We start from the raw sequence: 26,866 nt of genomic DNA on the forward strand, positions 1-26,866 counted from the left end.
TTAAGAAATAAAAGATTAAAAGTATATATAAAAATGGGTAAAATATGTGGATAGAATTTACACAGAAAAAATAAATATATATAAATTATATGAAAATTTGCACCATATTTTCTTTATAAAATGGCAGAGATTACTATTATTGGGAAACTGGAAAATTTCAAAAGTTTTACAGTTTATTCTGCAGCTGTGGCTTTTGGAAAGCAGGTACTCTCATGTCTTAAAAAATGGTCCATCTCTGTCAAGGAAAGTTCCCTTTCATCTATAATCTCATTTTTAGAAATCCACCCTGACAATAGACCTTCCAGAATACAAAACAACATATTATTGTGAATTGCTATAATTTTGTGTTGCCTCAGCATTCATTCTGAATACAAGTTAAACCTTCTGATACCAGAAGCAGGGCTCAGTCATTCTTGACACAATTTCCAGTTCTACACCACACTTATATGGCTCAACCTGGCCAAAGGACTTAGATCCATCTCTCCCACTTCTTCTAAAAGGACAGTCAGGCTTTGCCCGGGAATGTAAGGTGATCCACACCGTATTCCCTTACATGTACTGCTAGTTGCCATGTGCTCTTCTCCTTCTCTGTCTGACTCTTCATTCCTGCCTCTTATGACCTGGGGAGAGGACTGCCCTCTTGACTCATTGTGCCTCGCTGCCTAGGATCTGTAAGTGAAGATCTTTGGATTTGTTTCTTATTGGGGCAGTATATTAAATTTGCGCCTTCCATCTGAAAAACCAAGAGCTTCCCCAGGCTGGGTTTTTTTCCTGGAAATGCAGGCGAGAGCACGAAGTCAAGCTTTCAGTGCCAGAGCAATGGTTAGTCATAATCTGGACACAGGTCAGACAAGAGCAACACAGGTATCTGCCAGTATAAAGAAGTTTCCGATGTGACAGACACCCCAACTCCACACCATCATCATGAGTTGGACAACTAGACATTAAGCCATCCTCCGAGTAAAAGAAATAAATATCCTATGAAAGGCGTACTGTAAACACCCATATCCAGCCCCAGTCCTTTTCCTTTAGGGCAGAGTTACCTGGTGCTCTGGTACTGGAACCTCAGGTTAGCTGGGGGCACTCAAAACACATATGCAAATGTTATTTTTTATGATGCTATTTTGTAATAGCAAAATTTCAAAACTTAAATTCTCATCTATAAGAAACTGCTTTAATAAAGCATCATAAAAAAAAAGAAATACTAAGTAGCTGTTAGAAAGAATGAGAAAAATCCGTATAAATTGATAGAGGAGTAATTTCTAGATTATAATTTTACGGAAAAAAGGAAGGTCAAAACTGCATTTAATACTTTAATATGCTATCATTTGTGCAAAAGAAGATAGATTTTCCCCAAAAGAACTAGGGGAAAGATAAAACAAAAGGTAATAAAAATGATTATATAAAATGGATGGGAGGGAAAGGGTGGAGCTAAATATAGTGAAAGGAAGATTTCTTTGAGTAAAACTTTTAATATAGTTAAAATCTAAATAAAATTAAAATCTAAAGCTATCTAATAACTGAGTCTGTAGTTATTACTATTAGTGGCAGTATCCCTATTTATGATGTTATTTTATGGGTACTGTAGAATAAAGCCAATAAATTAATACATTAATTTTATTAAAAGAAGACATACTTGTAATCCCAGTGCTTTGGCAGGCAAAGGAAGGAGGATTGCTTGAGGTCAGCCTGAGCAACATAGTGAGACACCATCCCTACAAAAATGTTTAAAAATTAGGTGGGCCTGGTAGCACAAGCCTGTAGTCCTGGTTATTTAGGAGTCTAAGGCAGGAGGATTGCTTGAGCCTACTAATTTGAGGCTGCAGTGAGCTATGATCACGCCACTGCATGCCAGCCTGGGTGGCAGAGTGAGACCTCGTCTAAATACATACATACATACATACATACATACATGCATAGTTTTACTGAGAGAAAAAGAGGTACCAATATAAAATACAAGGTAAAAAAATCCTGTTAATGTCAAAATTTTATTAGAAATATTAGTTTGAATTCTTGATTAAAAACACCAAAAGATATTTCCTGTGTCTGTCCGCTATGAAGGTCTAGAAACAATAATAACCTAGTAGCAATGAGACACCAAATGACCAGATATTCGTTTCTAAGTACAATTGCTGAATATAAGAAATTAATATCTATCATGCCAGAAGCAAAAAAAAATACTAAAAGACTCATGAAGTAAAAGGGAGGGGGCAACACTGACCTAAAGAGGCCCCTTCAATTTGGGTTAATTTGAGAATCTCCTAGAGTAATGACAACATTTGATTATAATCTCCTAAAACTGTGAGTCCAAAACCACAAAACATAAAAAACAAAAAGGAAAAGTCTCCTTTTACAGAAGACTACCAATAGAGCATAGAATAAATGATGAAATTAGATGAAATGCGAGAACTAATGAGTTTATATCTCCCAATGTAAAAACTCCTTTAGGCAATTACTATAAATAGATGTTTAAACCATTGGGTTAAAGATCATTGGGGAAGATAAACTTGTTGCATCAGTTGTAAATTATTACCCACAGATTACCAGATAATTACAGAGGAAAAAATTACAAGGAAGAGACATGACAATCACTACTCATACCCAAGTGATCCAGCAGTTACGCACACAGTGGAGCAGCCTGATATTATGTACCTCCTACGTGTGATGCTGTAGAGTGCACAGCATTATCCATGTGGTGTCATTGCTAAAAGACAGATTTTCCCTGAAGGTAATTATGATGAAATAAAATAACGCAAATTCAGAAAGCAGAATGTTCTCGAATAAAAATGACCTGACTCTTCAAAACAAAATGTAAAAATATAATAATAATAAAAAACAATAAAGTATTTAAAAATTAGACAGAAAAGGCGTGTGTTAGGGGAAATTCTTGTAGATTAAAATAGACTAAATAGTCGTAACAATTAAATGCCATGATGAAACCTCATTGGATCCTATATCAGGAAACAAACCTAAAAGTTACTTCTAGGAAAATTGGGAACATATGATTGTGGACTGAATATTCAATAATCTTATAAAATTATTGTTAACATATATTTTATGTCTGATAATGATATTGTGGTTATGCTGGATAATGTCTTTCTTTTATAAGGTGTTTGCTGACGTATTTATGAGAAATTATTGTATCTGCAATCTACTTTTCAAATCGTTAAAAATTATATGCAGAGAGAAAGAGAGAGAGAGAACAATGGTGGAGGACAGAAACACTGATGAAGCTAGATGAAGGTTTTAGAGCTAGTCATTGCATCTTTAAAAAGTTCTCTATAGAGGGGTTTTTTAAAAATAATACAAAGTTGGGGAAGGGGAAGGTATTTGTCTCATATTTACTTTCTGCAGCTCATATTCTGAAAGTTATGTTCTTGTTCTTTTCAAACTGTACAAAAACTCCCTCCTTAAGCAGTCAAGCTATAACCACAACAGCAACACCACACCCTCAAGTACAGTTGAGTTTTGTATATTGTTCTCTCATTTCAAAGAGCAAATGGCTATTTCTTGCCCTCCCTGTCCATCCCCACACCGTCTCTAAAGGGCAAAAGCCCAGATAAGCAATTTAACAATTTACATTAACACAGAAGACTTAGTATATGATTTCAGGTTAAGGTGATTTTGTAATTGTTATTGCTGTTGTTTTCACCTATTTATATAATTTTTCCCAGAACAAAGAATTCTATGACACAACTGGGGATTATGTAACACAGCTTTAGGAAAATCTAATTACCTAAAAATTGTAAATGACTCCCATATATGCACATGCTACATTACGTGGATTTGTGGGATATCCTCACAAAATTTTCCATTAGGTAAAAATGCATTTCCTGAAATATTAATGATACCTGTAACTATTTAAGCAATGTTAGTTTTCTCCTTTAGATTAGGTCTGTATAGTGCTAAAACCTACTAATTGTTTAATAAATACATGCTGAGTAAATCACTGAATGCATGGTACTGGAGTCTTGAGGTTGAATATCAGTAATCAATAAATAAATCTTTGAGTATAAAGGAGATGTCTGAGGGAGATGTGTAGAGTTTAAGGGAAGTAAGTCAAAGAAGAAAAATAAACTGAAAGGGGAAGAGGAAGGGTAAAAGAATGGTAATAACTGGAAGCATCAAGATGGATGTTTCATTCATATTCTTTAATTTTTCTCTTAGTCATATTTCAAATGAGTACTCACTACCTCATAGCTAGAGGCTGCCATATGGGAGAGTGAAACTTATAAAAAAATTCCATTTATTGCAGAACGTTCTATGAGGCATCACTGCTGGAGAAACTATTAGAGTAAAAAAGAGGTAAGAAGTAAAATAAAACTTGAAGAAAATAGGCAAGAAATAAAACTGTAACATCTGTAACAGTTACATCTGTAGGCTAAAAAATGAATGAGCAGACTTAAAAAAATTATACTTTTGATATTATATTCTATTAACATACTTGGTTTGATTTCTCATAGACCCTTACTTTAGTATTTCCAATTAGAACCACACTCTTTAAAATTGTGTTTGCTGTATATAAAATAATCATTGTTGTAGCAAATCTTTCAAAAACTAAAGTCAAGGCAATTTAAAGATGTGTGATGGAAAAGAGAGGGGGAGTTAAGTCAAGAAGCAACAATTAAGGAAATGTCTTAAACACCAACTCTATTTTGGTTTTCTTGAGCATTTCCACTCTTTCCACTTGTGTTAGTCACCATCCCACAGTTTCCTTTCATGTCACTGAAAGTGAGTTAACTCAGAAAATAAAGAGGCATCTGTCTCCATGCTTTCACTATTCTAAAAACAACTTACATTGCTCGCTACTGCAGCATAGAAGTTTAGTCAGACTCATTTGTTTTTCAAGTACCTTCCACTGTCTGCTCAGAATAAACACTATTGGAAAAAATTTACTATAGTAATCTGATGTGAGTTGTTTCCCTCTCTCTGAACTCAAAACATTTTTTCAGCATATGAGAAAGGCAAACTCAATTATTTTATGCTCAACAGAATTTTATGGAATCCCCTGACAGTTCAGATAAACTACTAAATGAATGTTTATTAGAAGCATGCATGCAAACGATACATTATAGGGAGGAAACTACTCGAAGCAGTTATTCCACCTGTAAACAAAGTTTGGCTGGGAAGATTTTATTTTATTCCTAGAAAAATGCCGTGGACTAGATTGAAAACTAGAGGATATGTCATTGTAACTTTGTTTGTCTGACTCTGAATCTTGTGTAACCAGGAATGTCTGTTCTCATAGATTTTGAATTTAGAACAAGTAAAAACTTGACAATAGACTTGGTGTCTGCTTTTCCCAAACATCATAACTTTTGAAAAACCCATACCATCAGCTGTGGTGAAGACAGGAGATGAGGGAGGGAGATAGATAGATAGATAGATAGATAGATAGATAGATAGATAGATAGATAGGTAATGGACATAGATAAATAATTTTACTGGCAACTCTATAGTCTCCTATGAATATCTGCACCACTCTTAACAGATTTTAAAGTTTATTTTGTCATCATTGTGAAACCAAAGAAAAGGTAGAACTTGCCTAAATTTTCAACAATGGTTTTAACACAAAGTATAACACTTATAACAACATATATTGTATATAATGCCCTTAACTATTTTGATATTAGTTATCTTTTCATTATTAGGATTGTAATCAATAGAAGAATTGAAGCATATCAGTTAAAATCTGTTGTTAAAATCTTAGTTTATAATATTTTAAGGAATAGTATATCTGAGTAGAAATACATAGTCATAGAATGACAAGCAATCAGAGTAACAATGGAACTTATGTTATATTAGTCCTGGGACATCATCAGATGATTCCAGACATGACCTCAATTGCTCCCCATAATATTATACCAGTGTCGTGCATATATGAGATAGTAAATATGGAAGTGTGTTTCTAAACAATTTCCTGATAGTGAATGTTTTAAAACTTATCTGTGACTCTATTTAATAAGTCTGAAAAATTGTAACTAAAAGAAGGACAAATAGGGTGCAAAAAAGAGGAAGAAGAAGGAAAATAAGAGAGAGAAGGACAAAGATAGGGAGAGAGGGAGAGTGCGAACCACCACCACCATTATCACCACTACCATCACAACAACTGGGATAGCAATGTTTCAATAGGGTAGTATTATTATCATTATTATTGTTTAATCTTTATTTCCATTAGCACTCTAAGTGTGACATATGAAAACTTCCTAAGGAAATAGATTTGAGAAAGCCAACTCGCAAATCTAGTGCTTCATTATATCAGCTGCATAAATTGTTTCCTAATTGGACGCTTACTCATCTTTTAAACATACTACCAGGTATGCAATGTTCAGGTGGAAAACCAGTTTAGGTTAATATATCATGTTATCTATTAGCACGGTAGTTGATTACTAAGTAATGCAAATGTTTAAATTACCAAAAAAAAAAAAAAAAACTACATCCTAATAAAATTTAACTTTAATTCTCTAGAAAATACATAAAACAATGCACATTTTCAGGCATCATGGAGCATTTAGACTAACATTTTCCTTCATATTGATGTCAAAGAGAAAGAATCAAAGTGACTTATGTCACCAAAAGAAACAGGAAAGAAATATTATTTTAAACACCTACTCACAGCTGTTACCAAAAGTCATAGTAGATTTACTATCACATCAAATAAAAAAAAATCAAAACATTGTTTGTCTTTATTATTTCCCCTACTGTGGGGAAGTAAGTGACCCATGCTAGTCGGTGAATTTTCTTCCTTTCTGGTGCATGTGACAAGAGTAGGTTTTAGCATTTATTTTGCATTACTGTCATTCTACGAAGAAACTAGAAAATATAAAATATTTGTATATATTAATTTCAGAAACCAAATTGCATAATATTTGTAATGAATATTAAATGCAACAAATTCAACGTCATAAAGAATTAGATACACTTTTATGTTAAGATGGCTTTTCTGTTAGGTTTATCTTTCAAAATTATAGCATTGAATAAATACATTTATCTGGTTTAGATCTGAATACCTACATTTACATATGCACATCTTCATACAAGTCAGACATGCCCACAAATATGCTCCTTTAGTAGTCTGAGCAGTTTTGCTGACCTGTTCCAAAATAGAAAGAAAATTATTAAGTAGAAATTCCCCAAGGGGAATCAAGTTTAAGTAATTTAAATGACAGTCTTGTTTAACTTTGCATTTTTCTATAGGAAGTCATCTCCTGATCTTGTCAGAAAGAATTTTTTTTCCTTTGTAACTCAATAACCCCCACATATGCCTTTGTTACAGTAGTCACTTCATTTTCAGTTTATTTTCCTTATTTCTCTCTATTACACATAGAACATAGAATTTTGGTTAATACTTAATCGCCCATTACACATAGAACATTGTTTAGTACTCAATAACAGATAAATGAATGAACAAAAATTATTATTTAAATTCTATTAGGTTTCACATATAGCAATTCTACAAAAGAGTGCAAGGGAATAATTAAGACACAGAGCCAGTAGTTTATCAACACAGAATATGGTTCCTTTAAATTAGTTGCTTACTGCATGTTCTCACTCATAGGTGGGAACTGAACAATGAGATCACTTGGACTCGGGAAGGGAAACATCACACACCGGGGCCTATCATGGGGAGGGGGTTGGGGGGAAGGATTGCACTGGGAGTTATACCTGATGTAAATGACAGGTTGATGGGTGCTGACGAGTTGATGGGTGCAGCACACCAACATGGGACAAGTATACATATGTAACAAATCTGCACGTTGTGCACATGTACCCTAGAACTTAAAGTATAATAATAAAAATTAATTAATTAATTAATTAAGTGCTTATATTAATTTATCAAGTGGATTTATAATTAAATTATGCAAAAATTAAGTGATAATATTATATATTACGGTCTGTAAAATAGTAAGAAAGCATCTTGCACATGTTACAAAAAAACAGTAAATATCCACTGTTTTGAGTCGACTTATTTATAAAAACCCCAGTTAATTCCAGTTAAGTTAAAAAGTTCTGTTTTGGAAAGATTTTCCCCCACCCTGGCTAAGAAGCATTAATGACAGCTTAATCCTATCATATCTTTTCATGAGAATACTATGTTTTGGAAATGACCTCAATTATAATGCTAGTTTATTCTTTTTCTGAAAGATATACCATGAAACTTTTAACTACTCCACTCCCACAACAGGATGTTCTGCTCTGATTGGCAGGGAGAGTTTGAAGGTGGGCTGGCAGAGACTGTGACCGCAACTGACTGCGTTCTGCAGAATTATGGTAATGAAATTGGAAGCCAACTTTCGTGAAGCAGAAACCCTCAAGGTAATTGCCATGTACTATAACTTTTCCTCCCATTTGGAAAACAGAAATAAACAGCACAGTTTCCCCACGAATCTACTGTATTTACCAGTATTGTTTGTGGGGTATACTTTGCCAGTTGACATTACTTTAGCAAACTTATTATTATATGGTGAACACCTGCCCCATAAATATAGAATAGAAAAGCTATATTATATTTGTGTTTGGTGAAATGAAGTGTTACCCAAACTCAGATGTGGTGAAGACCTTTTGTGCTCTCTATATTTATGGGAGCTACATGCCACTTAACATATACCAAATTTGGTAAGCAAACAAGCTTGACTCAAAGTTCAACTTTACATGATCTTTGTGACCGGAGATTGGGTCATTCAGTTTCTAATGTATAGTTTCAACTAAGTTAGAATTCTAAGTATGTTTTAAATTTTAAAAATAAAATGTTAAGTTTCTCACTGAATAGCTAAATATTGAATCGAAAGACTACTTCTACACTAGATTGATGGAGTTTTCTCTTATTAGTATAGAAAACCATCAGAAGTTTATTTAGATTAGGTATTACCTAGGAAGATAGCATCAGAAAGTATAGCCTTATATTTTCCTATAGCAACAGGATGTAATGGTGAGAAAGAACAGAAGCCAGAGAGATCTGGACTTGTATTTCTGCTACTTTCTGTATTCTTAGATAACTCACTTCAACTCTCTGAATCCTAATTCTTTGTTTAGAAATGCAACTCTATTCTGTAAGTCTGTTTCTTAAGTATTTAGAAATAACATATATAAAGACCAAAAACAATCTCTGGCATAGAAAATTAAAACACATTGTTACCATGATTGCTGTTAATACTACTGCTCTTGTACTTTTAGTAAAATGTCTTATAACTTAATTATTCTAATATTATACTTGCCATTTGTCTTATTGTGAAGATGGAAATAAAGTTATAATTGCAACCATCAACAACAAAGACATTGTTGAATGTCTACTATGTCCAATTGTAGCTGCATAACAGGACTACAAGAATTGTAAAACCAACACAACGTCCAAACCTCTTTCCTCAAGTCAGCTGGTATTGCCACTGAAAAGGAATTTAGTCTGAACCACCTGGAAGAAGATATAGCACTAGAACTGAGGGTCAAATACCTTGAATTGATTATCAACAATTTCTTCATTTTTCAAATAAAAAACTGTGACCTATTAATGTAAAGGTAACTGAGAAATAGTTATTGATTTACACACACACACACACACACACACACACACACACACATATATATGTATATATTCCAGATAAATGTAATCTTGGTATTGCTAATTTCATGTTGTACTGCCAAGTTACAAAACAAAACATAAACCAATCTAGTACGCCCATAAATAGAGTCTTGTCATAATTCTCTGCTCTCCTCAGACGGGAGAAAACAATGTTACCAGATAAAAATATAGTGAATGACTGTCTTAACAGTGAAATTGAGGAAACTGTTTCCCCAGTTAAATTCAATGTGAATTTCCTTACTTTTTATTTCGTTTGGAAGCAGAATTTCCCATGAAGAATATACTGTAAAGAATGTCTTTATATTGTACTCACATTATTAGTCATACTCATGTGCAATGGAATATTCTACAACAATTTTTTTTTTTTTAAATCTGATGTAGCTTTACATGAACTAATGTGAGCAAATCCCAAGACATGTTAGGGGAATAAAACAAGATTTTACAACAATGAGTATATAATTCTATTATTTTTTTCTTGTTCTGGAACTTAGCATGTTTAATTTAATTGTACATTTTATTGTGAAAACCACATTACATAAAGTTTACAATTTTAACCATTTCTAAGTGTGTGGTTCTGTAGTGTTGAGTATATTCACATTGTTGTGAATAAGATCTCCAGAACTCATTCATATTGTAAATCTGAAACTTTATACTCATTAAACAATAATTCTCCTTTTTTCCCAAGCTCTGATAACCACCATTCTACTTTTTGTTTCCATGAATTTGACTACATTAGATATCTCATATAAGTGGAATCATACAGTATTTGTCTTTTAATGACTGATTTATTAAACTTAGTATAATGTCCTCAAGATTCATCCATATTGCAACATGTGACAGGATTTCCTTTCTTTTTAAGACTGAATAAATTTCAATTTTATGTATATGCCATGTTTTGTTTATTCATTCATCCATTGATGGACATTTGGGCTGCTTCTATCTCTTGGCTAGTTTCATTTTTTAATTGAAAACATATGAGATATGTAATGTCTACATCCATGTATAATTGGATATTTATGATATAACATAGATATAAACATTTTACCAAAAAATAAGTTTTGAGAGTAGAGGAAGATATCATCTTAATTTATTACCAACATTATTTCTCTAGAGGTATAACCACTTTTATCAGTTCATTGTATATCACAAAATATTTTTTAAAATGTATGCATCTATGTACATTTAAAATCGAATTATGTATGCTATGATATTGTATTTATTATTCTATTTTTTAAAACTAGCACTCCTTTAGAGTAATATTTGTATCAGTAAATAGAACTTTACCTCATTTATTTTAACTGTTTATTAAATATATGATTATTCATGATTATGTGGACTGCTTTCACTATTGTGTTATCATTTAACTATTTTTGAAGTATAATACATATACAGAAAAGTATACACACCAGTTAATGTACTTTCACAAACTAAATTCACCTAGATCCGCAAATAGATGATTACCAGCCCCAGAAACTTCCCAGTCACTATTAACTCTGAGTGACAACCACTCTCCTGACTTCTAACAACATAAATTAGTGTTGTCTCTTTTTGTACTTCATGTAAATTGAACCATATGAACAACATTCTTTTTTGTGTTTTATTTCTTTCATTCAACATTATGTTTGTGATCCTTATTCCTACTGCTGCAAATACTGGCAGTTAATTTTTTTCATTCTTATTTCTATACATGCCATTGTATGAATATAAAACAATTTGCTTATTCATTCTGCTTTTGATAACCATTCAGAAAATTTTGATGTGGGCTACTATAAACAGGGCTACTGTGAGCAATATCATTCATTTATTCTGGTGTACACACTGCTGTTAGTTCTATAGCTGGGAGTGAAATTGTTGAATTAACAGAGCATGTACAGATTTAGCTTTAGAAGATCCTGGCAAATAATTTTCCAAAGAAAATGTACTAATTTGAATTCCAATCACAGGGTGTAAATAAATGGTTTTATCAGAGGCATGTGAACCAGAGCAACTCCATCTTAAACAGGAGCTGAGTAAAAGGAGGCTGAAACCTACCTGGGCTGCATTCCCAGACAGTTAAGGCATTCTAAGTCACAAGATGAGACAGGAAGTCAGCATAAAATACAGGTCTTAAAGACCTTGCCGATAAAACAGTTTGCAGTGAAGGAGCCAGTCAAAACCCACCAAATCCAAAATGGCAAGAAGACTCACTGCTACACTCCCACCGGCACTATGGCATGAATAATCCACCCCTTGTTTAGCTTATAATCAAGAAATAACCATAAAAATGGGCAAACAGCAGTCTTCGGGGCTGCTTTGTCTACGGAGTAACCATTCTTTTACTCTTTTACTTTCTTAATAAACTTGCTTTCACTTTGCACTGCAGACTCACCCTGAATCTTTCCTTGCCCAAGAACCCTCTCTTGGGGTCTGGATAGGGACCCCATCCTGTAACAGTTTCTTCATTTTATTATCACATTTAGTATTTTCTACGATTTTTATTATAGTCATTGGTGAATCTACAATAGTATCACATTGTGACAGATATACATGTGCTATAATATGCATGCACCATTTCTAGGAATGCATACTGCACTTCAATGATTGCCTATGGTCAGGGAACAAGAATTTGGGTGTGAAGTATATAGTAAAACTCACTTCTCACTTTATAGTTTTTGATACTATTTGAAATATTTTAACATGTGCTATATTATCTTTTTAAAGTTTTCCTTTCTTTCATGTCCTTTTAATTTCTAAGAGAAAATAATTTGTCTTTAATATTAGTCTAAAACCAATTCACTTTTATCCCAAGGCCACTGGGAGTTGGACAATCACATGGGAAGTGTAAAGGTCAAATTCTCTTGCCAGCCCTTAAGTTTTGTGGACAGAGCAAGGAGATGGGAAACAGAACAGAAGTGAGGCTGAAACTCCAGAGTAATGTGAAGAACCAGATATTCATGGCCCTCCCAAACATCACTTACTGTTCTCTTTACTATCTGATTATTACTGATGTTGAAAGTTTCTTTTTTTAAATATATGTGTGTGTGTGTCTGTGTGTGTGTGTGTGTGTGTGTGTGTGTGTATTCCACTGGGGTCCAGCCTAGAGGTGTAGAAGCAACTGTCTCTGCCTCCCTGATACTGGCCTATATTTTCATACTGGCCTGACCTGAAGTGGAAATCAAGAGAAAAGTCATCAAGCTGACATATAAGTATGTGATCAAAATTCTTTGTGCTATTAAAAGAGGAAGAAAAAATAAAGCAAGAAGAAAGTATAGAATTAAGAAGTATGATTTCAAGATTTATTCTTTGATTGAATAAAGTTACCCTCAAATGACTCAACTAACAGATGACTAAGGTTTTACAAGTTGTATTGTTAGGGAACTCCTACTTGGAAATCAGCTACCTGTGATTTCCTCAAGAACCTACTGAGCCAAAGCTCATATGATTCTTAAGTACTGTTCAGGTTGCAGAGCGTTCCTTGTGCAGCGGGATAGTGTGTTCCCTTGTGAGTGACAGTAAAGATCAATGACAGGAGATGGGTCAAAGCAATGCATTAATACCACCAGTAGAGAAGAATTCCCCATTAATTCTTTTGACTTTATTGGACTGTTTCTGTTTTCCCTAACATTGTTTGTTGTGTAAGATAGAATGGTTAGGTTTATAATTAGAATTTGGCAGGGGTGCTGTGAGGACTCACATCTGAGTTTGATTAAAGGAAATGTATTTTACCCAGCGATGCTGGCCCTAGAATACGATGACTTAACAGCATGTCTTTGGATTGTTCCTGTTGGAGAGGGGATGAGTGCATGTTTATTAAGTAAAATAATTATATTAGGTGGAGCTATTCATGGAATTATACACATATGTGTTAACTAGACAGCTAAAAAATAAAATGTGGAAGATATAATTTAACCCCCTTGTTTACTCACATTTTGTTTATTAACAGCAAGTGTCATCCTTTCTGTGGATCCAAGCCTCTCACTCCACGTGATTCTGAGTGGTACCAGTGCAATAAGTGCCATCCTATTTTCCCTTTCTAACCTGTATCCCCCAAAAAATAGGTCTGATTTAGCATATTAGCCATCAGTTTGATCACAGTCATTGGCTTATTTATGTGATATCAGCATAAATTCTTCTCTGGGATTTAACATGTGGGTGCCAAAGGGGAGAAGAGCACATAAGGGTGCTAAAAGGGAGAAAATATGTATTTATAATTAGCAAAGCATACTAAGCTCGGAGGTAACCTGATCTTAGAACAGGATTGTTACAGCTCAGGTTACCTTTGAGCTTAGTATGCTTTGCTAATTATGTGTGTGTGTGTGTGTGTGTGTATGTGTGTGTAACTTACTTTCCTCTGACCTTAATAAGCTTTGCTACGAACAGTCTAGAGTCTTGTGTATACATATTACTAAATTTTTTCCAACATGGAGGAATCTTACCTACAATAAGCCAAATGACCAACAACAACAAAAAGGAAAGCTGATGAAGCCAAGAGACAGAGTGACTGACTACTATGTGTCCCTAAGTTACTAAAGCTTATGTAGCCTCCAAGTAACCTCCGAGGTAGAATTTTCTACAGTCCTATAGCAAAGGAAGAGCTAATCAAATATGGAAACAATGGCTAAGAGACAAGGTAATTAAGTGATGGAAACTTAAGTCTCTGAATCAGTTGGAGGCACATGGATTTTGGCAGTTTGTCATGGGTATTTGGAAAGTCAAGATCACAACGTAATTGTACATTTTTATGTAAAGAAAAATGTTTCACCATGTCACATTCAAAAATTTGTGTCACTATTATATAAAGATGGACTTATACATATGTAACTTTATATATAGCTTGATGCCTGGTTTTCTACAGTTTGTCTTTGACTTAAGAATCAACCATAATTTAAGAGGATAATGGATTATCGAATAGTTAGTAAACATTAAATAGTAATAAAATAAAATATGTTAAACATGCCATTGCTTTTATAATCAAAGTATGTGCTTACATTAAGTGAATGGTATATCCATATTATGAACAATATGTAGTTATGATTGTCACAGGTAGAGCAGAAGTTTTCTCTCTTGCCAGGCATTTGACACAGCCTAATAACATGAATAGAGAGATAAACACTCAAGAGGAATAATAAATTTATGTTCTGCTGCTATAAGAGGATAATTTTATGTTTTATTTAAGATTGAAGCTTACGATGATATTAAAAATTGTGCTTAATGGTAGGAATGTGAATTAAATTCTTACTGTATTAAGCATATTTAGCAAGTAAAAATAATTTAGTATATTCAACACATCATGTTTTATAAAGGCTGTATGGAGGAGATGGTTACCTTGCCACCTTAATAGTGGTGTATAATATGAAGCACACCAAAGGTCTCATGCCTTCATTTTGTTGCTTTTTTCCATTTTCTCAGCTGAAATGACAAAATTAATCTTCCTGGTCTGTGTTTTGAGTGAGTTACAGTCAGTAGCATCCTGTGCTCAAAAAAACAGACTTCACTCAAGGCAAACAGGCGTGGGAGGAAGGAACATGTGACTCAAAATTCATCTGAACTTAAAAGACTGTCTTTTCCCTCACGCATTATCAAAATAAGATGTGTTATGTCGTAAAGCTTTACCTTCTTACTAAAACTGTGTTTTAAACTGCTTAATTTTGTTGACCAGAGGTGGAGTGGCAGAAAGGAAAGCATATGCATTGATTATTTTTTAGTACACTGGAAGAAAAGACTGCATGTTTAAGCAATATAATTTGTAGGTTTTAAGATTATTTGATAAAAGATAAATCCTCATGGGCTTCAAAAACGGTAAACCTATTAACAGATCTAATATGACTTGAAATCCAGATCTATAGACTGAACATCATTTTAAATACAGTATGCTACTTTCCAATCTGATTAATAAACTGCTTAAGTGTACTTATTCATTAGCTCACAAAATGTCATTATAAGAGCCTTTTATATAACGTATACATGTTTTAAATGGATTATTATAAGAAATTTGATTTTAATATTCTTTCATTATTTTCTTTTAATAATAAATGGTTAAATAATTGACTCTTAATTATAAATTTCTCATAGTAAAAATGTATATTAACCAAATATGGGTTTTATAATTTTTTTTAGTGCCACTTTAAACTTTTTTCAGGAATTTAAGTCTCTCATAATTTGTAGTCATGAAGAATACATAGTTTATGCTGTTTGTGTATTGGAGATAATGTAGAATGGAATATTATTCAATGACACAGTTCACGCTAGTGCTGATCTCTTTCACTGTAGTGAAGTCACATATGAATTTGCTAAAATGTATTAAGGAGATTTTAGAAGAATAAAATAATAAAGATTTTTTAAATTGTTTTCTACTCACTGAAAGGTTATACTTTTAATGATACAAAAGTATTTGCAATATTCTTGCATATGAATTTGTAAAGAAATATTAGTTTCTCTACAAAGTATTTTAAGTAAAACTCTGCTTGGAAAGAGGTTAGATAAACTTTGGAGGACCCTTCAGGTTCTTGAGTCAGTGATTCTGTGATGTAAGCAAATAAGACAGTATGGATTTGAAGTGGACATGTTTCAGCCAAGACCTTCTATGAGCTGAGCCAAGCCAGTCATCTGGTTTTAATGAACCTCCTTTGGAATGCAAAAATTTTAATGTTTTGCTTGGGGCCACTATAGTTTTAATTATTTGTATTTGACATGTGTTGAGCAATAGCTAAGCACTAGTGATTACTCAACACAACATTTTATGTGGTGCTTGCTTACTTTAGCCTGAAGTGTAGCATATAAGCATTTTTCAGATAGGGTAAAGGGAAGTAATTATAAGGATAGGCCATTGGTATTTCTGATTGAAGCTTAAAAACATTCAGAATAGTTTAGAGTTAATATGACTAACTGTCCATGTTTTTGTACATATTCAGTTATCTTCAAAAATATATATTAAAAAATTCTGAATCATGCAACTTTAAATTAGGAGATTGTGAATACTTGATCACAACCAGATGTTTCGAATCTCTACTAGTTAAAGACAAAAAGGGAAGTAGATTAAATTGCATAAGTTAAGAACAATTACTGCATTGAAATGGAGTGAATTAGTACCTAAATTTTAAGTCCAAGGACCTGGTTTTAATGTAAAAATGTTTTGCAGATATCCACATAGTAGCTATGGTAATTTTTGTAAGCTCTGATTAGGAAATTATGTAACAACTAAAACTATCATGAGGTCAGTGACATTTTAAAATGAATTTATATGTTTAAAAATAGAAAATATTATAGAAAATAATTTAGTTAAGTCAATTAAAATATGTATAATGAGGAAATCTATTTAACTAAATCCAAAAAACTGTACATAATGAAAATTTTAAGGAGTACTTATTAGTACTAAGCTCCTAAGATTCCTATTCATCTTGAGTACAACAATTGTTATTAGACATTAATCAAATAATTTATATCTATTATTATTAAATAAAAGAGTTCTACAACATCTATAGCTATTTAAAACATATATAACTATATCAAATATAAATAAAGAGATATTGATAATACAACAAGTGCACATACTTCTAAATACTGTTGGAATGTAGAATAACTAAATGTTTTTCTTTATCTGTTAGAAAGCAGATAATAACTGCTTAACCTAACGATTACGAAGGAAAATTGTAACTCTGTTAAATCTCATGATAAAGTTTTAACGATTTGTATTTTAGAATGAATATTCTTCATCATTTTTATTATGTAAATATAAGGTTTTTTTATGTAAATTTTTTTTATTTTTATTTATTTTTTTTTTTTATTTATTTTGAGACGGAATCTGCTCTGTATGCCACGGCTGGAGTGCGGTGGCCGGATTCTCAGCTAACTGCAAGCTCCGCCTCCCAGGTTCACTGCCATTCTCGCTGCCTACGCTCCCAAGTAGCTGGGACTAGCACAAGCCTCGTCGCCCGGCTGTTTTTTGCTATTATTTGTAGAGGGGGTTTCACCGTATAAGCCCAGGATGGTTCGATCCATCACTGACCCTTAGTCGATCAAGCCCGTCTCGGACCATACAAATGCTGGATTACAGGCTTGAGCCACCGCGCCCGGCCTAATTTAAATTTTTATCATTTTATGGTGCTAATCAGAAGTGCTTAAACTAATGCTTTTAAAGCATGGTTATAAGAGTTTGGATTTGAGCCTACTTCCTTTTGCATAAATGTATTCTGTAGTGAAAAACATGTTTTAACTATATAGACTGTACTTTTCACTGGTTTTACTGATATTATAAATTATATACAAAAGAGAATGAATTGAATTATCAAGTGTAAATCTGTCATTACTATTATAAACATCACTTGCTTCTTAACACAGAGGTAATACTCTAATATTAGCCTCTAGAAAAAAGATCAATATAGTACCATGAAGTGTAGTGCCCATTCTAAAACCCGAAAGGCACAATGTTCCAATTTCTTTTATTCTATAAACTCAAGTCAATCAGTATTCATGGCATTCTGCTCCATTACTAGCAGTATTCTAAGTTCTGATATGGTGGCTACGAAAGAGGAAATGTAAATGGTTGCTGAATTCACATAAGTGAAAGTATGGGTACTAGACTGCACTCATCTACTGCAGTTTCATCGACAGTAGTCTCCCCTTAAACACAGTGGATACTTCAAAAATCCCCAGTGGATGCCTAAACCATGGATAGTGTCAAGCTCTATACAGTATATACTATGCATTTCCTGTTCATACACACCTGCAATAAAGTTTAATTCATACATTAAGCACAGTTAGACATAGATAATAACTAGCAATTGAATAGAATACTGTAATAATAGTTATATAGATGTAGTTTTTCTCGGTATCCCTCTCGCTCTAAAATTTCTTATTTTGTACTATATAACTGGTAGCTGAAATCTTGGAGAGTAAAACCACGATAAGAGAGGACTACTGTAGCAAAGAAGGAGTAATTTTTCTATGCCAGTTGGCCAGTGATAAGAACTTTACAAGTCTGACTGTATTATCATTACAAACAAGCTGGTAATTCAATACATCTTTATATTAACAGGGGCTGGTGGGATTTCTACTGACCTTCTTTTTTTTCTTTTTTAATCCATCCAAATCAATTTATTTGGATTGTTTATGAAACTTGTATTAGACTTCCTGTTCACAAGTGTCAGTTGCACTAACCAAATAGAGTTGGGTGATTTTTCTTTGCTCATAAAGGTGATAGTTAACATGATTAATACTAGACTATTCAATGTTGGCAGACGAATCTGAATAATTATGATGACAGGCTTTAGTATATTAATGACGGTTTCTTGGGATTACAGAGGGTGAATAACAAGAACAAATTGTGTTGACAATACATTCATAGATTTTTATCAACAAAATTAAATAATTATTTTTTATCATCCCTAGCTTAGTAAGTTATCACTTCATTCTGCCAATTTTGAGAGCAAAAACTTTGAACTCATCTTTGATAGCAATTTTTCTCTTATAGCGCACATCAATTCATTAGCAAATTCTGCCATCTCTGTATTCAAAGTTTGTACAAAATCCATGTACTCTTACAGTCTCAACAATTACCGCCTTGTCAATGCACTCAAAGTATAACAATAAACTCCTAATACATGAATAAAGCATGGAATAAAGTACATTCCCAGCATGTAAGAAAATCAGTGGGTGATTGAAACAAAGAAAAAAATGACTAAGGTAGTGTAAAACTATATATGTGTTTTAATATGTTAATAAACATGCGTGCTTATTGTGTATGTTTATTTTAAACACATTAAATGTAGCCTTACAAAATCTAGAATAAAATAAAATATTCTAATATCATGCAATCAGTTCATAGAATTGAAACTTTATTTTTTTAAATATCATATCCATCAGTGATCCTCAGTAATGCTGTATTTCCCAGGATCTGGAGTGATTCAGCATATTTCTCCAAGTTTGCAACATTTCATGACCTGAGTTTCTTAAATTTAAGTGCTAGAATGATTTAGGTATAACTCTCTAAAACTGACTATGATAGATCATAAATGCTGCTTCTCATTTTTTGGAAAAAATTATATTATTTCATATAATTAAATATAAGTTAAAATGACTATTCTTATTAGAAAAATGTATCCATCAAACAATTTTAGGCTTTTATTTTGTAAATTACCATTAAAAACAAACAAAACTATCTTACAGGACCAATAATGCTGGCCAAATAAGAAATCCACTAGAATTGTTACACATTTAAATCTGGTAGATGAAATGTTTCTTTTTTTGTGTCTTTTTTCTTTTTCGTTTTCGTTTTTTAAAATGAAGTTTCACTGTCCTTGCCCAGGCTGGAGTGCAATGGAGCGATCTCAGCCTACTGCAATTTGGGTCTCCCAGGCTCAAGCAATACTCGACTCAGCCTTCTGACTAGCTGGGATTACAGGTGCCCGCCACCATGCCCGGCTAATTTTTGTATTTTTAGTAGAGACGGGATTTCAACATGTTGGCCAGGCTGGTCTCAACCTCCTGACCTCAGGTGATCCGCCCACCTTGGCCTCCCAAAGTGTTGGGATTACAGGCATGAGCCACCACGCCTGGCTGTCTCCATCGTTTTTTATACTTTATTAAGGTATAATTGACAAATAAAAGTTATATATATTTATGGCGTAAAAAGTGATATTTTGATACATGTATACATTACAAATTGATTAAATCAAGCTACTTCACATATTCATCACCTCACATACTTATTTTTTTTTTTGCAGTGAAAGCATTTAAGATTTGGTCTCTTAGCAATTTTATGTATTAAAAACTTTATTATTAACTATGGTCAGCATGTTATATATTATATATTCATAATTTATTTATGTAATTGTAACTTTATATACTTTGACCAACATTTTGCCATCCCCCACACCCAGCCACTGTCCGCCAGCATTCTACTCTCTGCTTCTATAAATTCAGGTTTTTTAGTTTCTACATGTAAGTGAGATCATACAGTACACATCTTTCTATTTCTGGCTTATTTTACTTAACGGTGTTCTCCATGTTCATCCATGTTGTGTAAATGAGAACATTTTATTATTTTTATGGCTAAATAGTATTTCATTTTGTATATAACCACTCTTACGTATCCATTCATCTGATGATGGACACAGGTTAATTTCATATCTTGTTTATTGTGAATAATGCTGCCATGCACAAGAGAGAGCAGTCATCTCTTTGACATACTGATTTCATTTTGGGGGGCTATATACCTATACACCTGCAAGTGGGATTGCTGGACAATAGAGTATATCTATTTTTAATTTTTTGAAGAGCCTCCATTCTGCATTCCATAATGGTTGTACTAATTTACATTCTTACCAATATGGTACAAGGGTTCTCTTTTCTCCACATCTTTCTCAATACATGTTATGTTTTGTATAATAGCTAGTCTAACAGATATCTCACTGTTGTTTTAATTTGCATTTCTCTGATAATTAGTGATGCTGAACTTTTTTTTTTTCATATATCGGTTGGCCATTTTTATGTCTTTTCATTATTAAGTTCTTATAAGACGTATAGTTTGCAAGTGTTTTCTCCAATGTTTAGGTTGTTTCTGAACTCTATTGATTGTTTTCTTTGCTATGCATTGAACTTTCAGTTTGATGCAATCTCTTTTGTCTATAATTTCTTTTGTTGCCTATGTTTTTGGGTTCATGTACAACAAAATACTGTCCAGAAATACCAATGTCAAGAAAATATTCTCATAGTAGTTTGACAACTTCAGGTCTTATGTTTAAGTATGAATTCATTGTTTTAATTTTTTTGCATATGGAGTGAAATGAGGTTCTAATTTCATTCTCCTGCATGTGGATATCTTGTTTTCCAACACCATTTGTTGAAGAGACAATTGTTTTTCCTGTGTATGTTCTTGGCAACTTTGTTGAAGATTAATTGACTGTCCATGTGAAGATTTATTCTTAGGCTTTCTGTTTTGTTTCATTTTTCTCTATTCCTGTTATTAATGCCAGTACCATCTGTTTTGATTAGCATGGTTTTGCAGTAAATTTTGAGATAAGGAAGCGTGATGGAAGTGTGACGCCAGCACTTTTGCTCTTTTTTGCTCAAGATTGCTTTGACTTTATGGCATCTTCTTCGGATTTTACAAATTTTATATTTTTTTCTATTTCTGTAAAAATTGTTACTGTAATTTTGATAAGGATCGCATTGATCTGTATATTTCTTTAGGTAGTATAAGCATTTTAATAATATTAATTATTTCAATCCATGAACATGGGATATCTTTTCATTTATATGTCTTGTCTTCAATTTCTTTCATACATGTTTTATAATTTTCAGTGTATAGATATTTCACCTTCTTGGTTATATTTATTCCTAAGTGTCTTTTTAAAATGTCATTATAAATGAGACTCCTTTCTTGATTTTTTAATCAGATAATGTATAGAAACACAATGATTTTTGTACATTGATTATGTATCCTGCTACTTTACTTAATTAGTTTATTAGTTCTAACAGTTTTTGATTTAAATGGTATTTATTATCTTTCAGTTCCCAGGTGCTGTTCTCAGTCCAGGAATACAATGATGAATAAGATAAAGGCCCTTATTTCAGAGCTGACACACACTATACATAATGTATCAAAAATGGTTCTTGCTATATTTCTGTTTATTTGTTTTTATTTGCAAGAATATAGATAGCATCTGCTTTGATATAAAACTTTTATGTGTCTTACGTAGTTGATTTATAAATGTTCTATCTATAAATATAAAACAATAAGTTACTAGTAACAGTTGGCTTAGGAAAACTTTTAATCATGTCCTACATTTTACAACTTGTAATTTCTACCAAATGTTTGTATTTTATTAGTCTTATTAAATATAATAAATATTTGCCTTACTTAACATATTTTAATAGAATTCTTCATATGTTTAGCAGAAAGCTAACTATGGTTTTCCATGTGATTTTCTTTCATATACACAGTATTATTTAAAATAAATTTTTATAAAATAAGCCAAGTGGTTTTCATTGTAATGTATATGTTACATTAAGAAATAATATACATTCTCTAATGCCATTTTATATGCTATCTTCTAAGCATTAAGTTTATGTTTACCAGGAAAAGGTTCAATTTGGTGACTTAAGTAATTTCTTTTCTATTCCTTATTTAGAATTGCCAGTAGTGTAGGCGTATGTCTGGGCCATTCGCCCAACTATACTAGTGGTTCCCTTTCATTTTCTTTCCCTGATTCAGCATCAAGCATGAGTTACATATGGTCACCAATCTTCCAGACAAAAAATAGCTAAAGAAGAGTAAATTTTTCCACTACATTAGTCATCTGGGACTCCTCTCTGTGGTCAGTACCTGTATGGAAAAAGAATTTAAAAAGTGTTTTCACTGATAACAGTCCTTCAAACATATTATTTTTTCAAAAAATCATCAAACCACAAAGATAGTTCCAGTCAGACATCCAGATGTTTACTCTGAGTCAGAGAGTAGCTATCAAACACTGTGGTAAGGGATTCCCTAAGTAGGTAACCGAGTTTTCTGTACACAGCAAAGGCTCTTAGACATGGATTTGAGTAACTAAGTTTTATTTAGTTTGCTGACTTTTAAGTTTCATTCCATGACTTTTTTGACTACTCTGTATAAAATTTGGAGCTATTTTTTATAATAAATACAATGTGGAATACAACAGAGTTCCCACAATGAGGTAGTTCATAGATGCATCAGATGTGCTTAAGAAACTATAAAAATAGCTAAACACCTAGACACATTATAGTTAGCATCATCAAATATCATTGGAACAATTTAGAGGATAAGGGTATCACATACGTTTGAAAATATCAGGAAGTCTTCACAAAATTGATTCTACACTTTATGAGACTGAAGGATTTCAACACAGAGAAAGAGGGTGACTTTTTAGGGAGAAGCAATGTTATGAGCTTGCATTAGACTTTTGTGACCACAGGAAATTATTAGGATTAAATCATGAAAACTATGCAGAGCTTTAATTTTGGATGCTGATTTGGGCATTTTTATTTAATTTGGTAGCCTTTTTTAGTATAATTACATTTTCTAAGTATGATTTAGAAAAATTAATCTAGGGCTGGGCGCGGTGGCTCAAGCCTGTAATCCCAGCACTTTGGGAGGCTGAGACGGGCGGATCACGAGGTCAGGAGATCGAGACCATCCTGGCTAACACGGGGAAACCCCGTCTCTACTAAAAAATACAAAAAACTAGCCGGGCGACGTGGCGGGCGCCTGTAGTCCCAGCTACTTGGAAGGCTGAGGCAGGAGAATGGCGTAAACCCAGGAGGCGGGGCTTGCAGTGAGCTGAGATCCGGCCATTGCACTCCAGCCTGGGCAGCAGAGCGAGACTCCGTCTCAAAAAAAAAAAAAAAAAAAAAAGAGAAAAGAAAATTAATCTAAAGTCTTGAATAGAATGAAATAACATTAGGTAAGAATAAAGAAATGAAACCAACGAGGAGATAATGAGACCAATGAAGAGATAAGAGACCAATGAAGATGCAATACAAAGTACAAAAAAAAAAAAAAAAAAAAAAAAAAAAAAAAAAAAAAAAAAAGAGAGAGAGAGAGAGAAAAGAAAGGAAAGGAGAAATGTATTGATAAAGTAGAAATTACACTGCCTAACTGGCTAAGAAATACACTTGACAAATTATGCTAAAAATTTCTGTTATTTTGAATTGGGACTTGTATATTGCAGATGTTTTTATTAGATTGAGAGGTAGGGTAGTAGACTTGGCTTTCAGCCTATTAAGTTTGTGGTTCCATGAGTTCTTCTGGGCAATTTATCTAGTAGACATTTAAAATCAGAGAACTGAAAGCCTCTAATTTTGTTATGCAAAATTGTCGTCTCTTGCCTATGGTGTCATGAAACAGAAAAGGATAATTTTATTTTGTAACACAGCTTGACCCCACTGCTATGGTGCTGTGAGCAGGGTCACCAAAATCTGTTCTGTTCTTCCAGAAACTGCAGATAAAGGGAACCCAGAAAACTGTCAAGCTGGCAAAAGCATACTAATTCTTTAGCAGCCAGACTACTGGTCTCCCTCTCTCTGCCTCAACTAGTTGACTGAATGATAAAAATCACTGTTTGTCTTCTCTGCAAGATTCTGATTAATGGGAAAAATGATTCGTGAGACTAGTATTAGGCTCTAGTAAGTCTGATGTACTTTGTGCTATAAATTTTTCTTGTGTTATTCTGTCATAAAGAGGGTTACCATAGGATACGATGCAGGCCTGGGACTCCTATAACCTCGTGTTCAAGCTGGCCTTGCAGATTGGTCCATTAGAAAATATAGCTGCATTTCCCACAGGCAAAAAACTGGATGTGGTTTCCCTCTTGTCTTGTTTTGTATTCTCAAGAGCTTGACTTTGTGACCATGTGGGCATACTCTCTCTCCGTCTCTGCCATCCAGAGGGTGGGAAGTTTCAGGTTCATATTAAGTTACTGGTCTGAAAGGACCGAGAGTCGATGAGATGCATTAGCACGTTCTTCATCCCAAATGTGTCAAGCCCTCTGGTGAGTTTTGTTTTAAAATGTCCCATACTATGGGGTTTTTGCCATCTTTTGCTCTATTAAGCCCCTTTTTGAGGGTGAATTTTTGGGGATCGTGAGGATGCCTCCTCTATGATCTCTCCAGAAATACCTCTTCCACAGTTGATAAGAACCTGGAACATCACCATCTGAGTTTTAAAAGGACTTTTGGATTGAGTTACTATTTGAATTAAGTACACCATTGAAAGAAAAATATTTTTGTAGATATTTTATTCAAAAGTTTAAACTTAGAAAATGACATATAATAATGTCATGGCTAGCCTTAGAAAATTCTCTTGAGCAGTTAAAATTCTTTGCAAGCTTTAAAATGGCTGTTCTAGACTTCTTTTCAAAAAAGTGCTGGCAACTGCCCAATGCTGTACATTGGTAGCTAAGGCTTTGCCCTTTCATGATGGTGGCCTGGGTTCATATCTCTGGCTTGGGAAATGAGTCCTTTCTGGTTTAATACTTTTGGGAATTTTGCTATTTCTTGATTATTTTCTCCCTCCATGGACAGCGTCTGATCTTCAGTCTTGCACCATCTCATCTTACAGTGGTTCCCTCCTTCGGTAGATTCAGGATTTGACGTAAAAATTGGATCCTTGACTTTTGGGGATCTGTTCTGCCTTCCACCTATCCCTCCCCATTAGGCCTAGAAACTGCATGCTCTCCTGGTGCTGTTCCTTACTAGATTCCACCCTAAAGCCAGTAATGCAATTAAGAAACTTACATCTAAGAAAATCACCACAGGTAAGGATATCCTTATTTTGGCCATGTGAACTTCTACTCATACCATTTTCCCTAAGTTTGGATAAAACATTAATTATCTGTCTTGTTTCACTTAAGAGTTACCACTTTAGAAATGCAAATTTAGTGTTGTCTAACTGACATCTGTTTAGGACAGGGAACAGGTAATCAAGAGACTAATGGCCTAAAATGAGGAAGAGAAACTTAAAAACTGGCAAATGAAGAATCTTATAACTCTACCAGATCTGCTTTTTCTGTTCATTTACATGTGCCATGTGAGTGATGTATCACAACCAAAATTATATTAAAAGTTCCAATTAATTGGCTTAAAGAAAAATTAGCACTTAAACATTTTCTCAAAAAATAGAAATTTTAACCCAAATGCATTTTAGTTCACATAACCTTAGTAAACTTCAAAATATACTTTTTAACATTAGTAAAATAAAATTAAAACCTTTTCATAACTTAGACATGATTTAAAGTATACAGGTCAGTTACTGTCTTTTCTAGACATTTTAAGGTCATAAACTCCTTATATGACATTTTTTGATAACTGTTTAACTTGTCTGTTTTACAGCCGTTAAATTCTAGGAAACGCCTGGGTACCTATAGAGTTAGCGACGTCCCTTGGCTGTGCTGGGAAAAGTCAGACATGGTCAGCAGTTCTATTTTTGTCCTGCGTTCTGCAATCTAATAGATTAAAAAAAATGTATTTACTTGGTTGATGGGTGGAGCAAGATGTCAGACAGAAGGCTCCACAGATTGTTCCTCCATCAAGGACACTAATTTAACAACTATCTATACAAATAAGCACATTCATAAGAAACACAAATCAGGTAGGCACTCACAATACCTGGTTTTAACTTCATATTGCTGAAATAGGTACTGTAGAGGAAAGCAAAACAGTCTTGAATAGTCAATACCACTCCTTTCCCATCCCCCTGGCAGGGGTGCTGTGGTGATGAGAGTGTTTCTGTTCCTTGTGTTGAGGGAGAGCCAACAATTGTGATGCACTGAACTCAGTGTTGCCCTCATTATAGCA

General features: G+C 33.4%; 2 long non-coding RNA genes across 2 annotated transcripts in view; one reads left to right on the forward strand and one right to left on the reverse strand.

Moving 5' to 3' along the window:
• Positions 1–22,528, forward strand: part of LOC108520636 (uncharacterized) — an 81,602-nt gene extending 59,074 nt beyond the window's left edge. Inside the window, exons 3-4 of the long non-coding RNA XR_001882951.1 lie at positions 8,208–8,316; positions 22,067–22,528. This is a non-coding gene — a long non-coding RNA (uncharacterized LOC108520636). The remainder of the gene's footprint in view (positions 1–8,207; positions 8,317–22,066) is intronic.
• LOC108520635 (uncharacterized) lies at positions 1,677–26,766 on the reverse strand. Its single transcript, XR_001882950.1, has 3 exons — positions 26,678–26,766; positions 7,015–7,093; positions 1,677–1,715 (listed from the first exon to the last, which is right to left on the reverse strand). It is a non-coding gene; the product is annotated as an uncharacterized LOC108520635 (long non-coding RNA).
• Between the last annotated feature and the right edge of the window lie 100 nt (positions 26,767–26,866).

The sequence above is a fragment of the Rhinopithecus bieti genome, unplaced genomic scaffold (assembly GCF_001698545.2).
Source record: "Rhinopithecus bieti isolate Rb0 unplaced genomic scaffold, ASM169854v2 scaffold_51968, whole genome shotgun sequence".
Taxonomy (NCBI): Eukaryota; Metazoa; Chordata; class Mammalia; order Primates; family Cercopithecidae; genus Rhinopithecus; species Rhinopithecus bieti.